Here is a 22,394-nt window from a genome sequence, read left to right as displayed (position 1 = left end):
TCCTATCTTTGAAAAAAGCCTTTGCAAGCAAATATTCAGTCAATATTGTAATTGATATCAGAATAACTAAATGCATGTTGAGGTCGTCTTCAGCACTGCAAGTTAATCTGGTTGAGTTGAGGAGCTCTAGCAAAGTTGACCTGGAAGGAGTGGCAACCTGGAAGAGAAAAACAACAGACACTGTGAACTGGGTAATTTGGAGCTGCACACCTTGGGTAAAAAGTCAGGAGAACTGAGATATGCCTACCAGTCTGCTGTGAAAGGGCCCAGTGCTGAGCCCTGCTTGCTCACTTTCTCATCTGAGAACAAAGCAGGAGGTGTATCACCCATGGTTGCACACTTCTTAGCTGCTCATGGTTGATGGTCCATAGCTGGATGTGTGATCTGGTTCCATGAGAAAAGATCTATCTCAAATTCCTTTTGAAAGCTTTGGGCAGAGCTATGGGGGAGGATTTTGTTTTTAGAAGCTAGCTAGCTAGCTAGCTAGCTAGCTATTTATTTATTTATTTATTTGATTTATGTCCTGCTTTTTTCTTTGAAAGACCTCCAAGTGGCTTACATCCTTCTCCTTCTGCTGCTCTCCATCTTATCCCCACATCAACAATCCTCTTAGGTAGGCTTCATCGAGAGTCTGTGACTTGCCCAAAGTTGCCTAGGTGACTGAGTGGGGACTGGAACCCAGATCACCTGAGTTCCAGCCCCAAACTCTTAGCCCCTGAACCACACTGGCTCTTTTTTGCTGTGATGCATAGATGGAACCTTTGTCTTTGGCAGAGATATTGCTTTGAATGCTAGGTATGGGTACATCAGTGGTGAGCCATGCCTGCAGGTTTTCAGGAAATACTTGTAGGAATGGGATGACCTGTCTAGAGCATTTGAGTGGCCTCGGGTGGCTCTTTGAATGGGTTAAAAGCTCATTCACACATAAAAGTAATTATTTTTCATATCCTAGGGGTGTGAAACCTCAGGCCCATGGGCCAAATCGAGGTCGTTAGGGATCCCAATCCGGACCCCTGGAATTTTGCAGATATTGATGCTCCTTCCCCTGGCTCCATCTACTTTCACCCAATCATTTGGTACTGCCTTGGTTTTTGTGCCTCTCCAAAGTCAATTAAATCTTTAAGCTAAACATACGTTGGCATACTTGGTGCTTTGGGGCCCACAGCTTCTGCCTTCAGTCCCACTCACCACTGGAATGCAGGGCCCAAGAACTTAAACTCTGCTATTGAACTCTCCCATTGACAAAGGCTTCCCACCTGTGCTTCATAGTCAAGGGTTCTCTTCATAAATTGCCCATGCAGCCAGACCTTTGCCCCTTCCCTTGAGGTTTTGCAGTTTCCCTCAGGTCTGCCCTCAACAAGGATGTGTGAGGAATCCATTTTGGAGGTAGAAATCCATTGGATCCTTTGAGTTCCACTTCTTGCAGTCCAGGCCACTTCATTGCTGTTGTGAATTCTTGGCAAGTGTGCCCAAGAGCACTCACCAGAAATGTTCACCAGGAATGGATCTCCCTGCAAAACCTGTACAAGAGACACCCTCTTCCATGTCATGTGTAGACGCCTCTCTTTGTCCTGCTGAGTCTGACCTGGAAGAAGGTTTCTGGCTACAGAGCCTTTGTTCCACCAGCATTCACAAATTCCCTCTCAGCTCTCTTTCATGATGAGCATGAAAGGAAGTATACCAATGCAAGAGGAATGGATTCTGTGGCATCTTGTCCCAGCCCTAGACTATGATAGCTGCATTTTGAGCTTGGACATCTGCCAAAAGTTATACATGTTGCCTTTTGTAGGAGCAAAAATCCTAAATGAAAGAAAGATGTATAGGAGGTTGCCCAGGTCTTATACCTGCATTCACTGGGTTTACCTCTGTTCTTTCAATAACACATAACTGAGAGGTAATCTCATGGGAAGATCAATAATGAATGAAAGTAAGTGGTAGAGGCTAAGATTAATGATTTGTTTGCTTGAAGATGAACATGTAGGCACATTATAACACAGTAAGAGATTGACCAGATCTCTTTAGACCCATTATAGCCTATTTTGAATAAAAGTACCCTGTGGATGGGGAGAAACTATTCAAATATCTGTCATGTTTTAGGTATTTAGTTAAGGCTTAAATATACATAAACATATCTACAAAATATGAGAGTTCTTCCAGACCAGTGTGATTTAGTAATTTTTCCTACAGATTAAGATATCAATCTAAATACGCACACACGAGCATGAACACACACAATCAGTCCCAGTGGAAATAATTTTTATTCACAGAGCAAAATCATCAAAGAAATAAACATTTTGGGCATGCATCATCCTCTTTGTCAGCAGGACTCAAAACCAATCACTAGACCTTGCCAATGGCAGGGGGCGGGGTCACAAATGAGTTTATTCGTTCCATTATGGCATGGACATAGGATGAAATCCTTTGCACACTTATTTCAGAATTGGGACGTGTGGAACATGTTGCTCTATTTTCCAAGAGCTTTTTTCCTCTGGGCACTTTTCCACTCCCCATAGCTTACAGGAAAATGAGCTGCACCACTGATTGCGGTGCTCACTTTGACTCTCTCATTAGGTCTTTACTTCCAGGACATAAATATTTCATTGCAATATCCGTCACAGTGTAATCCTGTGCTACCAGAAAGCTTATGGAATAGTACTGAGAGACTGTTCAAATATCCAGTGTACCTTTCCATTGTAGTTTCCCCTCCCCACACATATCACAGAACAGTTTTCCAGAAAATAAGCTAATTTATCCTTGAACATTACAGGTGAAAAAATTATTCCTAGAAAAGAAGAAAAAATGCCCTAATACTAAAAAGCCAGAGCTGTGATTCTGCAGCTTTTGGGAAAATTGTTAATATTGTCTGCATTGTTAATACATTCTAAAAGACTTTATGTGCATGGAAAATTCAAGAGATAAAGGATCCTCTCATGCTTTTAGTAAAGCTACAAGCTGCCTTTCAACCTTCAGCCCTCACTTTCATGATAAAATGCTAGCTTTTGAATCTTTTAAGAAGAAACTTCCAATTTCAAAGATGTCTGTGGATGCATTGTTCTTGCTGATATATCCAGAACCAATGGCCTGTGCAATGGCCTATGTGTAAAGCAACAGAAGAAGTCTGCATCGTGTCATTCAGCACCTTGGCAATCTATTTCAGACAAACAGCCTGTTGCTTGCTGGAATTTTCTGCATAACACTCCACAGCACACAACACGCTCATTCCCTTCGCTGGAAAGGACACACACATCCAATCTTATTCCTCCAGCAACACAGCTGAAGGGAACAGGGAAATTAATCCCATAAGCATAGCAGAGGACACATGGAGCTTTGGAATGGAATCAAAGGCTGGCTGAAATGCAGAAATGTGATTTAGAATATGCAGCAGGACTCCAGATGGACATAACTTGAGTCTACGGCTAGTCCCCAGTTGCACTTTATATTCATCTGACCAACAGCAAATCCCCAAATCCCAAACAATGACAGAAAATCAAACCGGCCTTCTGGAGTAGTGTCCTGAAATGGAGGCCTTAAATTGGTCAGCTAGAATGAGGCTGTACACAGGAGAATGTGCAAAGAATGACATTCCTGTAATGTGTCCCTTGTGCTTTTCAATATTTGAATGAGACCCTTCAAACTGAGATTTCGGCTGAGATGTCACCAGCATGTGGTCTACTTTTTCTACTCTTCGTTCCCATCTATTCATCCCTCGGAGCTGTGAAAACCTTGAACTGATGCCTGCAGTGGGTTTGTGGATGGATATAAGCAAACAACTCAGTTCAGAGAAGATGAGGGTGCTGTTTGTAGAGAAATGAGCTGCTCTGGATAGAGGCTTGTAATTGGCAAAAGATACGAAGGATCCACTACAGCATTGATGGTCCTCCTTGGTGCTTAACTATGGACACTCAGGTCATGGCCATAGCCAGAATGATTGTGAGCAAGTTAAGATGGTATGCCAACTGTGAGCCTATCAAGAGACTATGCCACTTGCTTTAGCTGCCCATGCTCTATCGATGTTCAATAAATTCTATATAAAAGCAGTTAGGCTAGTGGGAAGGAGAGGCAGAGGCTACTTAGCAGTAGCTCCTGGTACAGAAAGCTGGCCCAGGTGGTAACTTCCAGGTTCCCTAATTTCAATAGTCCAAGTGGGCCCTAACAGCTGCTCAGTATAAATGGGTTAGACTCCATAAGCAGCCCCTAAACATATGGCACTATCTTGTCCTAGCTAATTAATTTTTATTTTAACATTGTCTTTGTCACTTTTTGTATTATTGTGTTTTGTAGTTTTAGGTTTCACTGTGTTGTATAGAGAGGATTTTCCTCAAAGAGCAACTTAAATAATGTATAAGATACTGGAAATTCTTTGAAAGTATGTTCCATACTAGCACTGAGAAAGAAAACAGTTCATATTTTCAATCCGGTCATAGTTTGGTCATCTCCAGTTTCGTCATACTGTAATTTCCCCAAGCAGGCAAAATGAAACATTTCATTTAGTGAAAAAACCAAGTTTCATGGACATAATTATGAGCTGATGATTTTGATTCCACCCCCCCTTCAGAATCTAAGATTAGTACCAAAGATTGAAACAACAAAACTGCAACACTGGAAGTTCATCCTCCAAAAAGTCTCACTGTGCCTTTGCAGATTTGCAGTCTCAAATCTGAAAAATTTATAGACATTTCAGATACGTTATAAACATAGTTGTGTAAAGGCTTCAAAATGTTCATGTGAGCTTGAAAGTCACTTGCAGAAAGTAATCACATGAGAAAACTTACTAAATGCAAGTTCAATTAAAAGAAGACACACTGGAGCACCATCAGGAGAGATGAGCTGCCAAATATTCCTCAGCATGTAAGTTAAAATGGATCGTATTGCAATGCTGTCTTATGATGTATTGATGTATTCAACACATCTGATTCAGGTGTGTTGAAATAGCATATGGTGCAGTCTCTCTTGGAGCGTGCTACGTTAGAATGCAGGTGGGAGATTATAGGATTGATTGGATGCCTTGCTCCTTGCTAATAGCTCCCGTAAGATGTCCCAGATAATCCTTTTAATCCAGCATTCTGAGAAAATTGCATCAGAGATGCTCATTCCATCCTCACAACAACTCTGCAAGGTGGTTAAGCTCAGCAGTGGAGATTCTGGTACAATAGGGCATATTATGTGGATCTCTCCAAAAGCTCTAAGCCTGTTTGATGGGATAAGAGGAACAGGGGCACTGCATGAGCTTTTCTGTCTTAAACAATCTCTGCAATCACCGTGGCTCCACCTGGAAGATCAGGGAGGGGCATCTGGTGCAAAAAATGCGTAATTCCTCATTGAGCAAAGGACACGCAGACAGGCGTCTGGGTTCTGAGCTAGTGCAATTATCTGGCTAAGTCTACCCTGGTAAAACTCAAGACTGAGCCAGCTTTGAATTCAGATCTATCTGCTCTGTCCATGACACAACACACACACAGTTGTATAACATGTACTTGCTCTTTTGCAGACCTCACAGGAACAGTTTGGGGATTTTATCCCTTAGGCAGATGCTCTTCATGGTTTGGTTCAGATATAATAGAAAAATGTTTTCCCATATATTTTCTTCCCTTCTCCTATTCTTTTCACATCAGGAGAGGCAATAGAAACCGTACACCCTGTTTTAAATTGACCACAGCCCCTTATGCTTTGTTGGTTTAAACCGCAGCTAATTTGAATGCTGTGGTTGGCTTCCCATATGGCTTCAGAGCTGCACAGACCCTGAAACACCAGTTGATCCTGGATTGTTCTTCCTACAGTTTAAAGAAACTGTTCTGAGTTTGGCTACCAGGGGGAGATGTGCTTTGTTTAAATGCATATGTAGAGAGTTCCAACCTCTTTCTTCTGCATGCCAAGGAGGAAGAGAGGAAGAGGGAGCATGTGAGTTCAAGGATCACCTTGATTGTTTGCGTAGCAGGAAGACAGGATTTACCATGACCTCTGAATCTGGCAAGTATATCCTTTTATCATGCTCCAGCAGGTTGGGCAAACTGAAACTTGCTTGACATTGATCTTCTCCAGCTTGCCGAGCAAAGTACAGAACAACAGCTGACTCTTTTCTAGCTTTTGGGTCCAAGCAAATGCCCATCTCAACCTCTTGGCTATGGAAGCTGCCACAAGGCTGCAAACGTCTCTTTTGTTCCAGTGAGTCAAAATAGGCATACAGATTTGTGAGCAGGGACTGAGGAGAACTCTGTCTCCCCAGCCTTGCCGTGGCAAACAAATATCCTTTCAGCCACCAAAGGAGCAAGTGGCATGCAACAGGTCAATGGTGTCAATGGTTCCTGCAGAACTGGTGACCAGGCCAGGTTGCATGTCTAGCATAAAGTCACCAGTTACTGGCATGCTAATATCTCATCCAATGATCTGTCACTGCCCTTGTCTTATCAGACATTAAAGATGCAGTTAGATTCTTAAAGAACAGTCTTGGGAGATTGGATGAGAACCCTCGTTTACTTCTTCACATCTTTGTTTTCTGTTATCGGCAGTGATTGATAGACTTGTGATGTGACAGGGTGGAAGAATGGGCAAAAGCTCTCAGTCAATGACAGCAGCATCATTGATTACTTTTCTAGGTCTGGGTTTTAGGCTAGTAGATTTTTGCAGAAGAAAGCAGAGAATGATGATGTTTGAATAATGGTGCTCTGTTATCGACTGCTCCATGTCTTTGCTAACCCACGCAAAGGCAAGTGGAGGAGCACATGCATTTGGTGAACGTGGCTGCAACCTGCTGCAGCTGGGTCCACCAACTGCGCAGAAAGGAAAGATGCAGGGGCCCTGTAGGGATCTCCTTCAGCCCAAGAGATTAATTTCCTTTCAGAGAAGCTCCCGGGAACTGCATTCCAGTGATGGGCAAGAGAAAAAGGACGAGGTGGAGCTGAGGCAAAAGAGGGCTGTCCCAGAGTAAGCCCTCCCTTGTCAAACCTCGTTGCTAGGGAGCAACGAGGCTTCTACAAGTCAATTCCCATGCATGCTTTTCAAAGTGTATATTGGCACCACACACACGCGCACACACACACATGCATGGACAGGTTCCCTGCTCTTCTGATTGTGAAGATATTCTTGAGGTTATATGAGTTATTCCTGGTGAAATCCCAGAAGTCAGATGAGGACTCACCAAAGAAGCTTCCCAGTGAATAGAGGGAAAAGGTTCAATATTCTGGATTACACCATAATTATCCCCAGGTGCAACAGAAGGAGACTAAATGATGAAAAATAATGCAAAAGTTTAAAACGCAGCATAAGTTGAAACGATAAGATAAACCCCGCAAATATGCATAATTCGCATCAGGTCTGCAGAATTCAGCTTTCTTTATTTTTTCTTATGAAGCAGAATTCAGACTTTCTTTTAATGGGCACAGAAGAGTACACACAGCGTTGCCCAAAAGCTCTTCACAGATGCTCACATAGCTTATGCATATTGTATTAAATCTTCCTATTGACAACCTAAGGGGAAAATCTATGGTTAGAAATGACTGACTGCAACACTTTGGCAAAACTATCCTGCATTTCCAAAACATTCCTTTTGATTTACAGCCAATACAAATTGAGGAATGTGTGCATGTTTTATCCCAGCTCATGTTAATATCTGTGGATCACTCTCTAATGTGCTATAGTAAAGCATATTAGCAAGAACCTTATAGTGTCTGAATTTGAAAAATAGAAATAAACATTCAAAAGATGAAGAAACACCAGACAAAATCTTTTTATCCTTCCCTGAATGTACAGTATATCCTCTTCTAGATCTTTCTCCACATACAATCACTGGGGAAGTGGAGTGTATAAAACACATTCCCATGCATATTTTAAAAAAGACCTGCAGCTCCTAGCATGTGGCAGTGTGTATAGCTGGCTGGGGAATGCTGGGAACTGTAGGGCTTTTTCATTTTAAATGTGAATAGGATTGGGCTGTTAGCAGTTTGAAGCAGAAACTGGACTCAGAACCTTAGCATAAGTTTGGTGTTTTTCCTCCTCCTCCTCCTCCTCCTCCTCCTCCTCCTCCTCTGGCAGATTCTGGGACAGGGTCCATGTTATGTTGAAGACTAGACCTCGCCAGCACATTTGTTCCCATCACCTTAAATGGGAAAATCGCAACCATCCGTGAAATCAAAGCTAAGTCACTTTCCTCCTACAAGTCCACATTTGTAATTATACTGTTTGGGGGCAACATTTTATCTGTTTCTTCTCCTCCAGACTGTTTTCTTTATCCAATCTTATTATTAGAGGGAGGCAAAGGAAGGAAGGAAAGAAGGAGTTAGGGGAGGGAAGGGGAGGGGAGGGAAGGGAAGGGAAGGGAAGGGAGATCAGATCAGTGGAGCAGACATACAAATCAGCACTATAACATTATCTGAATGGGTTGCAAGGAGAAACGTTAGTCGTTTGCAGAGCTGCAAGCATGTCAGTCACCAAGGCAGCCAAGCAGAATGGAAGACACCATTGCTAGGCAGGGTTGGGAAGCCCACCTCAGCAGCTCAGTTTGGATGCTATGAAAGACTAGAGAAAGGTTAGGTTTACTGACATACTTTTAGCATGGTGGAAGCTTAAGGGTTAGCCACATTCAAGGCAGAGGAATCATTTCAGCGGAAAAATGGAAGAAAGTATTTTTTAGATGACCAGAATCCAATTTTTTTGTGTGTGTTTGTTTGCTTGGCTGGAGCCAGTGTGGCCTAACAGTTAGAGTTATAAACTGGGGCAATGAAAACCCAGTTTCTCTTCCCCACTTGGCTATAAAGCTCACTGGACACCTTCTCACCAGTCACTGATTCTCAGCCTGACTCTGTTCAGTTTCTTCCACATTTAATTATGTTCATTCTCAAGTTCTTTGTGCCCTAACTAGCTGTTTTCCCAAGAATGTGTTCTACATTTCCTTCCAATCTTTTTCACTGAGTTTGCTAGTGAAAAAGTTGCCCTCAAAGTGGGTGGGGGGGGGGAGTTTGTGAAATAAAAAATGATGATGAAATTCTCATGGGTGAGGTGTAGGGCTGTTACACTTTCCTTCCTTTTCGATGCGGCTGAGGTGTGTGTTCTCACTGTCCAGTCAGCTGCCTGCAGGACTGACAGCCTGCACTTCAATTCTCATAAGGTAACTCTACCCCTAGAGCCCTTTCAAATTCAGAAATGTGGGCAGCCAGGGACACTGCAGAGCACTGAAGAGGTGTGCTGCAAAACAGGGAAAAGCACGATGCCCTTGCTACAAGGACAAGGAAAAGAAAATTCTAGAGAATTTCTATGCGCACAGACTTTAGCTACTGAAAGAAACTGGGAGAAGATGGCTGCAGAGTTTCAGCTCAGAGATTCCACAGTCTCAGAGCTGGGACTCCAGAAATGGACTCCACACAACACAGCCAGCATGGAAGGTATCACACAAGCCATCTCCCTCAATGTTGCGACTAAGTTGGCGGAGGGAGGTACAAGGCGAGGAAGAGCAGGGGGCCACAGGAATGCCAATTCCTATCGGCGTGCCAGCCCCCTTCACTCCCCTCCCTCCCAAGCACTCAATCGAAATGGCCCCAAAGGTAGAAAGAAGTGTAGAGCAAGTGCAGGTGTGGAGGTGAAAGGTCGCTGCCCCCGGAATTAGGAACATCTGCCACTGTGTCCCAAATCTCTCTGAGTTGGACAGGAAAAAAATGGGAACTTCTTACAGAGAGGAAGGAAATCTTTGGGAACTTGGAGGGAAGATTTCAGGCAAGCACTACTGAGCCACTTCTGTCCCCATTATATCTTCTGGCTTGTCCGCAGGATACAGCCAGAAACGTAACGTGGTGCCATATGAGGAAGCAGGCCACCCACCCAGGCTGAACCTGTTTACACTTCCCTCAGTAGAAACTCTGTGAATTAAACTAAAATGATCCAGAATTTAGCTCACAGTGACAGAGAAGGAAGCTGGGGATGTAATCTGCATTATACCTTGATGGGAACAGCTCATTTCAAGCCAAACCAGTGCCCCAGTCCTGGTCTTTACTTGGCAGCTTTGAACTGTGCCCCCTGCGTATTTCTGAGAGTTGTCAAATTGGAAATTGCAGAGGTGAGCTACTTAACATATTGGTGCCTAATGACTGGCAATAATGAAAAATTCTAAGAGCATTACAGTATGACTATTCATATAGGTATTTATATCAATTAAGCACAGTTTTGTCTTTCTTTCCTGCTGCTCCTACCTAATGCAATTTAACCCATTAAACAATCAACCAGGCTGAAACCTAGATGTTGCCAGGACGATTATAGGATTAGGGCACAGCAGCAGGCTCTGCTGTAAAGGTTATGTCTTTCAGGCACAGCTGTGACACCGCAGGAGAGCAATGGAGAGCCTGGAGGATTATGTGTGTGTGTTTCTATGTTGTGGGGGGTGCTGAGCATCCCACATGTTGGGAGTTCTGCAGTCCCCCAGCTCACATTCTACCTTCTAGTCCTTCTAAGACATTAACAAAATCTGCCCAGAAAAAAGGACCCATGCTTCACCCTCCTGCCTGTCATGGTTTTCTTGACTTCCTAAAAGCAAGTCTTCCTTCCTTCCAGGTAAAATTGTACCTGGTGCAACAAGAGCCCCATCAGATCTGCATGAGAGCAAAAGTATATGTCCCTAAGAAAGGAACAACAAAGGATTAAGTACAGTTCATCTTAACCTCTTCTGAAACCCAATAGTTTGAATGAAAACCAGCAAGCAGAATAAAAATCCATTGAAGGAAAGCCTTCTTGTGCTGGCTTAAAGCTTATACACCAAACTATGTTTGTGCAGCATGAGGTTCAATAGGTTAAGCACTGCTCTGCAGATTTCAAAGCCTCAGGAAAGCTTAATTTTTAAATTACCTATACTTTCTGAAAGCCATTCTTAGGTTGATAGAAACATAGAAACAGAGTGAAACAGGCCATCTAGAAACAGGCCATCTAGTCTGACCCTTGGCTCAAGCCAGCTCTGCTCACGACATGCCCACCTTGTGGACGTCCAGCCTATCCTTGAACACCCGCACCGATGGGGCCTCAACCACCTCCCATGGAAGCCCATTCCACACCCTCGGGGTCCTAACTGTCAGGAAGTACTTCCTGGCATCCTTGGTTCCTTGAGCTTTGTTCTGTTGGAGCGCATCCTGCCCTTCTCTGCAGGGGAGAACAAGTCTCTACCCATCTCCATGTGACACCTCCTCACATACATAGAAACAGAGAAACAGAGCGAGTCAGAAGGGGTCTCCTGGGCCATCTAGTCTGACCTCCAGCACCAGCTGGCTCCGCTCACAACATGTATGTGCACGTCCAGCCTATCCTTGAACTCCTGCACCGATGGGTCCTCAACGACCTCTTGTGGAAGCCGATTCCACACCCTCGGGGTCCTGACTGTCAGGAAGTGCTTCCTGGCATCTAAATGGAACCTTGGTTCCCTGAACTTTGCTCCTTTGGAGCGAGTCCTGCCTTCCTCTGCTGGGGAGAACAGGTCTCTACCCATCTCCGTGTGACATTTATTTATTTATTTAGAAAATTTCTAGGCCGCCCCATTTGCTGAAGCCTCGGGGTGGCTTACAAATAAATAAATTAAAATACATAAATAACAATATAAAATACACATAACTGTATAAAATAAGTCGCCCTGGCCAAAAAACTTTAAAATAAAAATAACATTAACAATTAAAATGACGCTTGAATAAAAAGGTCTTTGCCTAGCGCCGAAAAACAAAAAATGACAGTGCCAGGCGGACCTCTCTGGGGAGCACATTCCATAGATAGGGCACCACCGCAGAGAAAGCCCTCCTCCGAGTACCTATCCTCCTAATTTCCTTCACGGAAGGATCCCAGAGAAGGGCCTCTCCCACTGATCTCAGGGGGCGGGCGGGCATATATGGACATCCCTCACATACCTGTATGTCGCCAACATATCTCCTCTGAGTCTCCTCTTCTCCAGGTTGAAGAGACCCAGTTCCCTCAGTCTCACCTCAGACCTCATCCCATGCAAACCAGCCAACAACCTTGTGGCCCTACGCTGCACTTACTCCAACCTGGCTATATCCTTTCTGTAATGAGGGGACCAAAACTGAGCACAATACTCCAGTTGCAGGCACACCAGAGTCGTATAGAGTGGTAGTAATACCTCTCTCAATCTAGAAGCCACACTTCTGGCTATGCAACCAAGGGTGGCGTTCACCCTCTTGACCACCACATCACATTGCTCACTAATGTTTAGTCTTCAGTCAACCAATATCCTGAGGTTCCTTTCACAAGTGCTACTCTCCAGCCACTTGTCACCTAACCTGTACTTATGACATGTATACCTATGCCCCAATGAATGCCTTCCTGTTGTCTCCTGCCCACTTCCATAGTCTGCTCAGATCCTTTTGGATCTGGAGTATCTGCTCCTCAGTTGTGGCCACTGCCCCCATTTTAGTATAATCTGCAAATTTAATCAGCAGGCTGTTCACCCCTTCCTCCATGTCATTTATGAAAAGATTAAACAGGATCGGCCCCAGGACAGAGCCATGGGGGACCCTGCTTGTCACTGGCCGCCATCCCAATGATTCCTCAGTAATGGTTACCCTCTGCTTTCAGTCAGTCAACCATGCCCTAATCCACCGGACAGTGCATTGGTCTATCCCAAAACTCCTCAGTTTCTCCACCAGGATATCATGGGGCACTTTGTCAAAGGCCTTGCTGAAATCCAGGTAAACCACATCCACTGCATCCCCTCCATCTAGCCATCACAAAACCTTGTCGTGGAATTCCACAAGGTTTGTCTGGCACGACCTGTGTGTGTGGAAGCCGTGTTGTGTGGCCACCAGTCTCCCTTGCTCATCTAGGGTTACAAGATCTCTTGCTATTATGAGCCTTTCCCTTGTTTTTCCTACAATGGACATAAAGCTAACTGGCCTGTAATTCCCCATGTCCGCTCTACTACCCTTTTTGAAAATTGGAACCACTGATGCCACCCTCCAGTCCTCTGGAACTTCACATCCTGAGGGAAACATTCAACCAAAGCAATGACCTTTCATATTCTGTGTTTCTCTTCTCTGCGACCCTTTTAGCTATGCCAGAGTTTTATATTTCACACCAGCCACAAACTCTCTGAGCAACCATGGCACTATTTTATCAGCCTCCTTTTATGAAAAGGCAAGAAAAGCCCTGCTGGACTTGATTCATGTTCCTTCTCATCCACTGTCTGGTTTCCAACTTAGCAGGCAAGATAAACCTGAATTCACAAGAAGCCCATGAAGATTAAACTGGTCCGTGTGATTTGCCATTGTATCTGACATTAAGAAAGGGGGGGGGGCACTGGGGCCCTCCAGATGTTATACTACAACTCCCTCCCTGTTGGCAGTGCCAGCTGGGGCTGAGAGGTATTGGAGACCAAAATTATCAGAAGGGTCATAGATTTCCCACCTCAGCATTAAGATGCAGATTGCATCTTGGCTGCAAGATCGCATGTGGCTATCTTAGCCAATAGCCACTGATAGACCACCTATCCTTAAGGTCGGGCAGATCTGTCACTTTCACTTTTTCAACTGATCCCTTTAATTTTCCAATCTTGGTTTTAATTTCCTTGAAAGTTGAGGAGGGGTTTGTTTTATTTGCATAAAAACTCAGAAAAATGTTTGCACGCATTTCTCCCAGGACTTAGATTTTTGTGTGGTTTTTTTTCCTAGCAGACACATTTTTGCAAGCAACACAATGGGTTGTTACCTCTGTTTTCATAAAGACATGCATTTTATTCAATTTTTAGTTGGAGATCTGCATTGCAGAATTTGGGAAAGTGCTCATTCTGAAGAATAAGTGGATTTTGGTTCAGAAGGTAGTTAAAAGTGCAAAATTAAGGAAATTCACATTAAAATGTGAGATGAATGAATTTCTTTCCCATTCTTACTATACTCTATGAATATGCCTGAAGCTGTTCAAAAATATTTTGACATTGCATGCTCTTTATCCTAAATTAAATTTATGAGCACATACTAAACCAAACAAGATGAAAATGAAAGGAAACTGCCCATAACCCTCAAACCCGGGGTCATCTGGTGAAGCTGGTCATTGAGAGGCTTAGGACAGATAAAGGGAAGTCCTTCTTCACACAGAGTAGTTACACTCTGGAATTTGCTGCCACTGGAAGTGGTGATGGCCCCCAATCTGGGTGGCTTTCAAAAGGGATCGGGCAGATTCCTGAGGGAGGAGGCTATCGGTGGCTCCCAGTCTTGCTGGCTGTGTGCTGCCTCCTTCGGCAGAGGTGGCAAGCCTGCACACACCAGTTGCTGAGCAGCTTGGGCAGCAGGAGGACTTGCACCCATCCTGCTTGGCGGATCCTGCGGGCAGCTGGCTTGCCATCACATGCGTCAGTGCTGCACTAGATGGACCTTTGGTCTGATCCAGCACGGTTTTCCTCATGTTCTTACGAACCTGCCAGTAGATGGTCCTTATCTTAATAATGCAGACTTTCTGGCACTTGTGGTGAGATCTGAGTGAGTAACCACTAGTTAGCTGTATCCCTGCTTTCAAAGATTAAGGGGTTTCTATTTTCCTTTCTACTTCCCTTTATTTTGATGGAAAGGAAAGGAACCACAGGCAATTTGCAGGAATTCCTTTCAAGTAATCTCACATCCCTTGGGCTTTTATGCATATTAGAAGGGGATTCTCATAAAACTAAAGCAAAAACAGAACAATACCTGATCATTACCACGGCCAGCAGGCAAATGCTCACATCCCTCCTGTTGAGCTCTCAGCTGTAAGGGCTAGAAACTTCCTTTTATAAATTGAAATGTAAAGGCTTGATGCATTCCACAAACAGACATACTCTGTCATGACATACATTCCACCCCCTCATGACTGTGACTATAGCACTGCCTATACCTTTCAGAGAGTTATTCAGAACATGGCCTTTATTCAATACCATTTATACACACACCAACATTCATGCCAATACCAGTAGAAATATGTGAGAATTTTGTCTCAGTTCAGGAATCATTTAAAATTGTCTCACCCACAATCCTGAACATGATTTGGCGTGTATTCTTTCAAAACAAGGGGGAAAAGTTTGCAGATTCCTAAACTTGCAATCACTACTGCAAAATGTGTATTTTATTTATTTTATTTATTTATTTAAAGATTTTATATGCCACTTTAAAATCCACAAAATGCACACATGAAATCAACACACACACAGTTTCTTGCTTCTGTCAGTGGGGGAAAGTGCACATTGGGAAGCTGGTTTGCCACCCTTTGCACAGAGTGTTGGAGCAGATTGGCCTTTGCTCTGATCCAACATGGCTTTCTTATGTGCCAAAACTACACAAGAAAAATGCATGCAAGATCTTTGGTGAGCTCTGTTCGATGTGTGTACAGTTCCCAGACACTCTACCTAGGAGCTTGTCTATCCCTCACCTGAGAGGATGGGAAATGAACAATCCTGGAAATGAAGGGGAGGTGAGGAATGGAAGGATGTGACAAGTTCATTTTTTTCCAGGGTACAATGAAACTTTTGGTTCAGAGTTTCTTTCTGCTACAATCTTTGTGCTTTTGTGTAAACATCCATGCATTACAGAGCGATTGACACGTCTTTTCTTTGTGCAAGTTTCAAATGTGTACTGTAACAAAAGCCCAGGGACAGTTAAACTAAATTCTAAGTGATCAACTTCATTTGACTGCCAAAGACAAGGGAGTGATTTGTGTTTCAAGGTTATCATGGAACATGAGTGGAAAGTTGCCTGGCTGAGAATCATTGGCCTTGGGCAGGAACAGCATGAACTGTTAACAGCTGGGAAGTTGAGGGTTCTTGGATTGGCAAGCTAGCATTACTCCATTGCTGTGAAAGGGGGCCGAAGCAATCCTGGCTACAGATAATCTTTTGTCTCCTGCTGGGTTTCAAACTTGTGTCTTACTCCCTGACCAAGCACTGAAGTCTGTATCACAGGGGAACCTGCTGTAGGTAAAGGGTCACTGAGGGCTAGCTTTATTATTTTGTCTCTCTGGTGCAACAAGGGTTTGGTAGGTGTGCAGCTAAAACCCTGTACTCTCCTAACACTGTATAATTTTGCTGCTGGCCACCTGCCATTTCTTCTTGCTTTCTGTATCCCACTCCTCTCTCACCTTCCTAATACTTTAATATTTTTCTTTAACCTGATTAGGAGTTAGGGTCAGTTGTGAAGCTAAACATTGTGCCTTGACCGCAGGGCTGGTTCTGATCTTTGGACTGGTGTTATCCAGCAGGGACAGGTGTTGTTGCAGCATGGAAGAAGCATTCCCTGGTTTACCATTATGTGTGCATATTTGAATGCACCTTTCTAGCTCCACAAGTCTGGAAACAGTTTGCATATGTTCTGTATCTGTTTCTAGATAGTGCGTAGCCAAGAAATCCACAAAAGATACCACCCATTCTTAGAGGAAGTCTTTTATGTCAGTCTTCCACAACTGAACATGCTGGCCGTTCAGATAGGACTTACGATCCAAAACATCTGGAGGATGCCACCAGGTTAGGAACGGCAATCTTATGAACAGAGGTGGGCAGCTGTCAGCTCACAATGTCACAACTCTTGGAAGCTTAGTGTAAAATAATGGAGGCAGAGTAGTGCAGCCTCTTCTCTGCTGCTATGGCCCTGTCCTCATCCCAGAGAGTTTGCACTGAAGCTAACTTCAGCTGCATTGTAACTTAGAGCAACATGCAGTTTGGCTCTGAGTGTGATTTTCCAAAATAAACCAAGGCTTTCCTGTCTCACATCTAGGCACACCTTCCAGAAAGTCAGAATTATTAAAAAGAAGACCATTTACTAGCGGGTTCCTTCTCTCTTTCATGTTGTTTCCCTCTGTTCATTTTTATGAAATGAATGGAATGAAAATTAATGCTGCTTTTTCTTCCCAAAGAGAAATTGGTAGATTAATTTATCTGCAAGTGCCAGATATGGCTATGCCACCGAAGGGATCATACTTTAGGTTAATGGACATTATGTCGCATTGGCACATGCTTAGGAGAGATTAAGAACTTCATCATCAAGGGCCAGCGATCTGTAGCCAAGTTTAAAATCACCAAAATGGGAAATGGGACACTGAAAAGTTAGTTAATGCCCCCTTTTGCTCAGACTGTTCTTGGACCTGCTGCTTCCGTCCACTTAAACCAAGAGCAAGATTGCGAAGGACTTTTCCATTTGACTTAGCATTGTCTAAGCAGCCACTCAGCATCAATCTTCCAGCGAGCACAATGATACTTGGAAATGCTTAATTTGTCTGGAATGTCCATATCTTGCTTCTTAATTTGGGTGTGTGTGTGTGTGTGTGTGTGTGTGTGTGTGTGTGTACTTCGTGGGTTTTAGGGATTCTGGGTTTTTTGTTTGTTAATTTGCATTGGTCTTCAACACACATTCCTGTTTCAGAAAGGAAACTTTTTTCTCAATATATTTGAGATGCACCTATTTTTTCATTTCTTAATTATAGCATAAAATATCATCGGTTTTATTCTGGGAAATATCTTGTTCATTGGTGTAACAAGGTTAGGAGGCACAGGTGCATTGAAGGCATCTTGTTCCATGTAAAACTCGCAAGGAAGCAAGCTCGCCCATCAGGTCCTTTTATTTGTAGTCTACAGCTTCTGTTGCAGTCATGCTGCCCGAAGCACCAAAGCCTCTCTTCACCTGGAACCTTCCTTGCCTCTAGTTCTCAGGCTAAGAGTGATGTCACCTCTGGAGATGTGGGGAGCTGTGTTTTTTGGGTGCAGGGCCTGCCCTTGCTGCTTCTGTCTGGCTGTCTGTGTGTTGCGGCAACACCAGCCACTTCCAGCTTTCTCCCAAAGGCTGCTTTTGTGCATCTCCTTGTCTTTCCCTCCCCTCCTCTGCTCTCTTACTCACTCTCTCCTTCTCTGTCCACCACCCTTCCTGTTCACCTCATCCCTGCCATTATTCTCCCTTACCCAATGCAGTTGTCCCTGCCTTGGCTGCCAATTCTGTGCAGCTGTGTGTGCACCTGCGCATCCCCACAAATGGAGTCCCATGCCTTGTTCCTCTCAAGTAGATTCCCAGCCATGCCCCATCATCTCTGGCCACAATCCAGTGGCTACCATGGGAAGATGAATGAGCCCCTCCACCTCCTGACAATTGGGCATTATTAGCATCCTTAATTCCAATGAGGTAAGAGATTCAGTTTGCAATTATTGTTTTACTTTCCAAATGTACATCGATCAATAGTGATGTTCATCTGTAAATATAGCCATTGATACTTCCGTTATATATTTAAGGAAGGTAAAGTAGGTAAAGCATTTGAACTGAAGATGACTGCCTTTAGCAAGATTTTATGTTCCTGATGATAGCAATTTATTGACTCAATATTACATAGAGGCTGAGTTCAGACAATCCATGGAGCTTTTCTGTTGTGTTGTCTGAACACTGTCACAGTATTTCACCATGTTTTTTTCACAGCATTTCACCAAGTTTGGATGTCTATGAAGCCATAATACAAAGCCATGGTTTGTTCTATGGTTTCTCTGTGCCACCATGATTTGTTGTGTTGCCTGAACAAGGATCATGGTTTTCATGGTCCTTGTATACAACTACAATGGAGTCTCATGGAAAAAGCAATGACTGCAGGAGTTGCTCCAACCAGCCAGTGTCTAAGTTTGGACTGATAAGTACAAGATCTGGGTCAAGAGTGGGATGACTGAGAAGGAGGACAGAAACCACAAGTAGAAACTACTTGATCATCTGTCAGGTAGATCAAAACCATGATCCATGGTAACCATGCAGGGTTGCTTGTTGTGTTGTGTGAACACAGCCAGAAATTCTTAGACTTGGAGAAGTTTCTATTGTTTATGAAAACATAGGCTACATAAAAGGGGGGCTGGTAGGGAGTGAGAATGCAGCTGACAGGAAAAACTTAAGCTATACTTTTCCCTCCTCCCCACCAAAAGATACTTCGCCACATAGGCTGAGCCATCAGTCTACCATTTCACAAAACTGTTGCCACATATAAGCCAACATTAGTATCCACCTCCAGGTCACTCTCCCAGAAGATGATAAAAGAGAGCTTATAGCCAAATGACTGGCCTCATTCAAAGCCTCATTCCCATTGTAGTGATCCATCTGTTCAACCACTGTGAAGTTCTTCATTGGTAGGTTTTGGAACATGAGAATGTTCATGAATGAGCAGCAAAACTGGCCCACAATTTAACTGATTGGGGAGAGGGAGTACATAAAAGAATTTGCTGCCTTTTAAGGGAAAGGTGATTCATTTCAGAAATAGTTCTTTTTCCTCTCTTTTGCATTTATTCTTTCTTCACTGGCACTACAATGAGAACAGACCATGGAGTAGCTGTGGGTGGGGAAGTAATAATGATGGCTAGGCCACTGAAGAAAGAACTGTCTTCTTGCTGCTTTTGGTGACAGTGGCAACAAAGAAAAGAGACAGAGAGGAGCAGAAGCAGGAGGTGGAGGAGATATTACCTGCTTCTCTGTGAACAATTTTCCCTGCAACCTGGTTTTACACACCCAGCATAAGTTTAGGCCTGTTGTCCCTCATTGTTCGGCTAGCTGCAAGGCCTAGGAATATTCTTCCCTGCAATATCAGCATGTTGCAGGGAAAGGTTATTGATAGTCCCAGTCAAGGGATGAAAAAATAAGTTAAGTCCATTTTAATCAGAATTCAGTTAGCTTGCACCTTGTTTACTAAACATGGACTGAGATGCAGTACATTTACAAGCCGGTAGTGTATTTTGCAGTCTCCCAAATTGCATTCTACAGCATGCATACCTTTGAAAAGTGTGCATAAATGTTCCTTAATCTGTAGAAGAAGAATGCAGACCTTTTAAAGATAAACACTATTGATGTGTACATTTGGAAAACAATAGACGTGAAATGCTCTTGGATTTTTATGCAAAAGGCGGGGGGGGGGGGGGGACAACACTTCCAAGCTGGTACAGATTCAAAATGGAAAAAACTTTGAGATGAAAGTTGGAGAATTTTAGTGAGCAAAATTTTTTGTGATTTACACCTCCCTATCCCTGTTTTCTAGATAATTTTGGTCCATCATGTATTATCTTCTCACTGGGCAACCATCCATCAAGTTTTTAAGGAAGCCCAGGCTCCCTAGATCACATTCAGAACTTCTTCAATGGGCTTCTTCAATACCTTGGAGGAATCGTATTGAAAGTGTGGTGTCCTGGAACAATAGCACTGTGGCCTGAAACAAAGAGGAGGTGAAGTCCCATAATAATTTGAGTGCTTCTGTTATATTATTCGCAAAGTCATGTCCCACCCATGGCGACCCCATGGACAACATTCCTCCAGGCCTTCCTGTCCTCCAACATCCCCCAGAGTCCACTTAAGCTCACGCCGACTGCTTCAGTGACTCCATCTAGCAACCTCATCCCCTGCCTCTCCCTTCTTCTGTTGCCATCAATTGTTCCCAGCATTAGGCTCTTCTCCAATGAGTCCTTCCTTCTCATTAGGTGGCCAAAGTGTTTGAGTTTCATCTTCAATATCTGGCCTTCTAAAGAGCAGGCAGGGTTGATCTCCTCTAAGACTGATTGGTTTGATCTTCTTGTGGTCCAAGGCCTCAATTCTTCAGTGCTCAGCCTTCGTTATGGTCCAACTTTCACAGCCTTTGTGTGTTTAGCTATTTATAATATCCTAGACAAGTGATATTGATGATCAATGCTAATGTAAAGTAGACACATTTTTTCACTCATTCTAAGAAGCCCAAGAGAGTTGCACCATTAATAGAGTTAAATGCTACATGCTGCCTCCAGATATCTGAAGCTGGTCCTGTTCTGAAATGAGTCAAGCAATCAGGAACAATGGCAACTTTTGAACCTTTGCTGAACACTTTTTCTACCCATCACCCTTGGCATCATATTTTACTGTCTCACTGGACTGGCTCTCCGAAGAGAAGTAACATACACCTGACATATTGCTCCCATACACCATGGCAGCTATGTTCATCTTCAAAAAGGACATTTTCCTATCCGTTGTAACTGTCAGATTTTTTGAATGACTATCACAATGAGTTTTTGACCCAGGTTCAGTGGAAGTGGAGACTGAACCACAGTTTTACAGGCTCATGTGGAAGAAACAGAAGGTACAAAAAGTACAAAGTAGAAATGGAATCAAAAGCAGCACACTCTTGCACATGCATCATTTCCCCTTCCGTGTGCATCGTTTTACAAATGTTAAATCGGTAAAGGAAAAGAGAAACAATCCTCTTGTCCAGATTCACTGCCTCTTTTTCAAGAGATGGGCCATTTTGGCGAAGAGAAGTTTAAGGACAGATGTCCTATCCTTGACCCCTTTACTTGTGGAAGCTACTGTTGAGAAAGACTTTTCTTTTCACATAAACTTGGCTGTAAGCAGAACATGTGCACAGGGTGCATCTGTAGACTACAATGACAAAGTTCTGGGATTTCAAATAAAGAATGAATTTGCAGCTTTGATTACATCACATCAAAGACTTCTGCTGCACTTCATGTACCCTTAAAAAAACATTTGCAATGCACGGTGATTGTGTTGAAATAACCTCCCTGTTTTTGTTCCACATGAAGCAATGTAAGTGATGTTGATTCACTGTATTTGCAATATGTTAGGTTCTGAAGTGTGTAAAATGCATCCATAAAAATGGCATATATCAGGTATATCATGTTGTGATGGCAATAGACAAACCTTGTTTAAGAAGGTGGGGAAGAGAGACTTCCTTCTCTCATTCTACGGAAAAGGGACTATATAATGAGATTGTAAGCAGGCGGCGCAGTGGTTTAAACCTCTGTGCTGCTGGGCTGGTTGATCGAAAGGTCACCGGTTCAAATCTGCACAACAGGGTGAGTTCCCATTGCTCCGTCCCAGCTCTTGCCGACCTTGCTGTTCAAAAGCATGAAAATGCAAGTAGATAAAAAGGTACCACTTCGGTGGGAAGGTAACAGTGTTTCATGCACTTCGGTGTTTAGTCATGCTGGCCACATGACCACGGAGACTGTCTGCGGACAAGCGCTGGCTCCCTCGGCTAGGAAACGGAAATGAGCACCGACCCATAGAGTCAGGCATGGCTGGACTTAACGTCAAGGGGAAACCTTTAAGCAGCACAGAAATGAGTTCTGAGTCCATATTGTTCCCAGAAACCATTTGAGTTTAAACCAGTATTTCAAGAGAAAAAAAAGTTATAATTGTAGCTAAGAAATTACAAGGGACATTTGATTCAGAAGCCTCAGTGAGAAATGGCTGCCATGGTGACAAACCGTGTATTTTCTGCTCACCTCAACACTGGGTACAGAAAAGATGGGCAGGAAGGAATGGGAATCCTGAGAGAGACGTAAAAGAACTAACTATAGAAGGCAACCTTGTCTTGTTGGCTTCAAAGGCCAGATTGCACAGGCTGATGCTTTTGACTACATTGTGTGTTCTTCCTGTATCCTTTAAGCTACCATCCACAGAAGGTGGCTTTTTATA

Source organism: Varanus komodoensis, unplaced genomic scaffold, assembly GCF_004798865.1.
Source record: "Varanus komodoensis strain SLA01 unplaced genomic scaffold, ASM479886v1 scaffold17, whole genome shotgun sequence".
NCBI lineage: Eukaryota > Metazoa > Chordata > Lepidosauria > Squamata > Varanidae > Varanus > Varanus komodoensis.
This window is presented reverse-complemented; position numbering follows the sequence as displayed.